The sequence below is a fragment of the Pinus tabuliformis genome, chromosome 7, assembly GCF_031772625.1.
Source record: "Pinus tabuliformis cultivar Carrire ecotype Pingquan chromosome 7, CPIR1, whole genome shotgun sequence".
NCBI classification, from domain to species: domain Eukaryota; kingdom Viridiplantae; phylum Streptophyta; class Pinopsida; order Pinales; family Pinaceae; genus Pinus; species Pinus tabuliformis.
The window spans coordinates 139,247,706-139,252,106 of NC_142293.1; the positions used below are offsets into that span (position 1 = coordinate 139,247,706).

At 34.5% G+C, this 4,401-nt stretch overlaps 1 pseudogene; it reads right to left on the reverse strand.

Moving 5' to 3' along the window:
* Positions 1–2,016: 2,016 nt before the first annotated feature.
* Positions 2,017–3,091, reverse strand: LOC149246140 (nucleosome assembly protein 1;3 pseudogene; annotated as a pseudogene).
* Positions 3,092–4,401: the final 1,310 nt, after the last annotated feature.

Below are 4,401 nucleotides of genomic sequence, written 5' to 3' on the forward strand. Positions count from 1 at the left end.
CAGTGGTTTGAATGGACATGTCCTCCATGGCTTTGACCAGTTTACTTGCTTCATCACTTGGATGAGTTGCTGCTGTTGTTGAACCTGTTGCTGATGTAGTTGCTGATGCAATTGGAAGTGTTGTAGCTACTGGAGCTATTGGGGCCAATGAAGCTGCCAAAGTGGAAGGAACCACTGTAGGGATAGCAGTGGCAGTAGCTGTCTCAATGTCGGCCTGTTTCAGTAGTATTAAATTGTCCAATTCATTCTCCATTTCTTTCAATTGAGAATTTAATTGAAGAATGGGATCCATCATTTCATCCTGCTGGGTTTTGCTCTCTAGGACCTCCTTGGTCTGTGGATGTTCAGTAGGAGGCAATTTTAACTGTTTCTTCAACGCAACAATATCCTCATTTTTCTTCTTTATGAGTTTTTCTGCTGCCTTGATGTCATTTGGATTATATCCAATCTCAATCACCACGTCCTCTAGTGACTTGATTTTGTTATCCTTGGCCTATGAGGATGCCTTTTCTAGCTTAAACTGTGTTGTGATGTTGTCTAGAGAACTTTGAAGTTTCTGCACAATTATTGCTTTGTTAGTCGTTGTCGAGTAAATCATTTCACTTGACTGCTTATGAAATTCAATTTGATCAATAGGGTGAACATCCCTAGTAAAACCTTCAAACTCTATCCTCATATAATCTGCTGATGTTTTAGGCTGCTGGACTGTAGGCTACAAAAAGGTCATTTGCATTTTACCAGTTTTAATGTCAAATGCTGACATCAACCTCTTCTGATTGCTAGGATTCTGTTTGAAGTACTGGGCATATGTTTTAGCCTTCAATGCCTCATTCCTCAACTTTATTTCTTTGTACTTCTCTTTTATAACTTTCTCTTTATCCACTGGTTTGCTGGATGAAGAGACTTCAATACTAAGCTATTTTTCAATAATCTGAGTATTTGAGGTGGAACGTTGATGAGTTTCCTCTGAAACTACTCGAGTTGTATTCTTTTTAACCATTGTGTCAGTATCAATGATTTCAACTGTTTTAATGGTCTCTTCTTGCTCATTTACAGGATTAAGCTTGGTGTAGCATAAAAACTTTGTTGAAACACAAAAACTTGATAGCTTGTAGATTTAATTGTTAAAAATACACATAGGTATTTAAAATAAAATTTTATTATTATATAAAAATGTATGAAATGATTTGAATGTACAACGAGTACCCCGCTTTTATACCTCAGCAGATGACCTTTCGTGAAAGGGCATGCCTTTTAGACATGCCTGTTCACTTAATTAATGACTTATTTAACCTAAATAATATTTAATTATTTAATATTAATATTTATTTTATTTAGCTAATTGTTATGAATAATATTCATAACAAAGCCTCTCCGTTCGGAAGCTTTGTCCTCAAAGCTTTAACACTGGCAATTGTCTTTGTGATGGTTGTCTTCTTGGCATATAATCTGGGCATCGTTTTCATCATGTAGCTCATCAATAATATTACCTTGGAAATTTTATTTTTTTCTTAATTAAGGCTTTTTTTCTTTTCTTTTTCGTGTCTAATTTTTTATTTTTTTGTCTATTATTATTCTTTTTTTTTTACTCTTTATTTATTTTTTTTTTTTATTTTTTTTTTATAACTTCACAATTTTTTTTCCCTAATATAATAATTATGTTCTTCTTCTTCTTTTTTTCACTGATATATATATATATATATATATATATATTATTTATTTATTTATTTATTTTAAGTCTAATAATTTTTATTTATTATTATTATTTTTAATTTAATACTTTTTTTAATTATATATATATATCAAATTGTCCAAATGGCACGACCACATGTAAATTGATTTGTTGACTAGTGACATGTCCAGCGGCAAGCTTTTCCTCTTGTTTTCGAAGGCCTTAGGATCTATCTCTAATCAGTTAGACCAGGAAAATAGTAAACAGAGCCTCTGCTCTCAGCCCTTGTTGTCTTTGAAGACAAAATCCAGGTCAAATATGGGTCGATATTAAAATCCACACCGTCAAGGTTGGTGTCCGGCCATTGGGATCATTCCATAGACATGACCATTTTGTTGTGTATTGGTTACCATATTACAGTGTTTTTCCAGCTGCTCTCGCACTTCATCTTGTTTTATGTGAATGGCTGTCAACATCTCTTCGAGGTGAAGCTGCTTCAGCTGATCACATTTTTTTGAAGTTGGTAAGAAGAAATCTGATCCAACTTTTACCGAAGCCTCGACAGAGTGTTCAGCTGTTGACATTGGAAGTACATCACCTCCACACTGTAATGCTACTCCAACTGCATCCTGCAAGTTGTCGGCAAGATCATCATCGAGATCTTCGTCATCATCAGGAATATGGGGAGGTTTGAAGAAATTAAAGAAGCTAGCACATTGCTCAACTCTCGTTATAGTTTTTCCACTCTTAGCTCCCTTCTTTAGCTTTTTCCTCATAACCTTCTCTGTTAGTTTCTTCCCAGGGAACCAATCAATTTTAGTTCCCGTTACGCGCTCCAAGATAGGTTCATTTTCATCTACCATATAGTAGATCTTTGTTAACACGGTTCTCATTAAAGAAAAAATCTAATTTGAAGCCTTTCTCATCATCAAGGCGAGACCATTTTATATCCTTCAAGAACTTCAAGGCATCTTCATCACGTTCTGTAATATGAACTCTCAAAATCTCATTATTGGTCATGGCAGTACACCAAAACTCAGGAACACCCTTTTCTTCAATATTATCTTCCTTCGAAGCTTGCGCTGTTTTCTCCTCTTTATTATCTTCAATATCGGTTATTCCGTTCACAATATCATGGCGCTTATTGTAAAAAGGTTCATACATATTCTGATATTTCGCCTCCAATGCTACTTTCTCTTCCAAAAACTTGGACAGTAGCTCATCATGTTTAGCCTGCATTTTTTGCAATGTTTCTACTCGCTTCTTTATTTTGGGAGGTAACGATTCAATACATCCGGAAGAGGTTCCAACAAAATTTTGCAACTTGTCCTTTAAAGCATTTACTAGACCTGAATGTCTGGATGCCTTGCCACCTAGAAGAGCATCAGCGAGACTAGACATGTCAATAAGGGGCTTTTGTTCGTCCTTTTCAACATTTTCCGCCTTGTTATGATGTTGTTCATCTAGATCATTATCTATTACATCTTTGTGTTCATTATCATTATTCTGAACAAAATGTTCTTGATTATATGAGCGTTATCAGAATCATTATCTTGGTCTAGATAATCCTCACCTAGATCATCTCCCTTATTATTGATCTTGTTTTGACATTCTTTAACTTCTGCAAAAGATTTTTCTAGTCATTGAGTTGCTTCTTGAATACTAAACTGTTCAACGTAATCAGGATATGAACGCAATGGCACATTGTGCTGCGTACAACATTCGAAGACCCGTATGATTATATCATGTGCCATGGCTCTGATACCACTGTACCATAAAAACTTTGTTGAAACACGAAAACTTGATAGCTTGTAGATTTAATTGTTAAAAATACACACAGGTATTTAAAATAAAATTTTATTATTATATAAAAATGTATGAGATGATTTGAATGTACAATGAGGACCCCGCTTTTATACCTCAGCAGGTGACCTTTCGTGAAAGGGCATGTCTTTTAGACATGCATGTTCACTTAATTAATGACTTATTTAACCTAAATAATATTTAATTATTTAATAGTAATATTTATTTTATTTAGCTAATTGTTATGAATAATATTCATAACACTTGAGCTTCTTCCTGTATATTATTTCAAACATGTCATATGTAGTATCCATTTTAGAGCTAGAACCTTCTTCCCTAGTTCTTTTTAAATTTCTGTCCTGCATGGCTGGAGTTTGTAGAATGGGACTAATACCCATTTGTTCCTATAGGGTTGGAATATGCAGAAAGGAACTAGTATCTATCTAATTTTCCACATCTATTAAGGTATTTTCCAACCACTCTGACTGGTTGGCATGTTTTTCAATGTCTGGCCTGGACTTATGCATAAAAGGGCTTAATTTGAATTTGAGCCTCAATTTGTTTATGATTCCATTAGGGTCATACTACCATATGAAACTGATACTGAACTTCATTTGCTGTAAAATTTTCTCTGCTTCTTGTCCAACTTCCCTATTATTACAAATAAAAGGGCCCGATTGGTTTTTGATCTTGAATTTTGTTTTCTTCCTAGCTGATAGAAAATTGACCTCTTCTGAGTTTATGATCTGCCTAAAATATTCTAATGCAAATATTCTCACGGGGAGATATCTAGGCAGCTTGTAGGGAGTGAGCTGGCATCCATATATCCTGATTTTAGTGTGGTCCTGGTATAGATACCAGTCTCCTACTCTAATGTTTTTAGACAACTGCAAAACTCTTTTTATCTCATCACTAATCCTAGATTG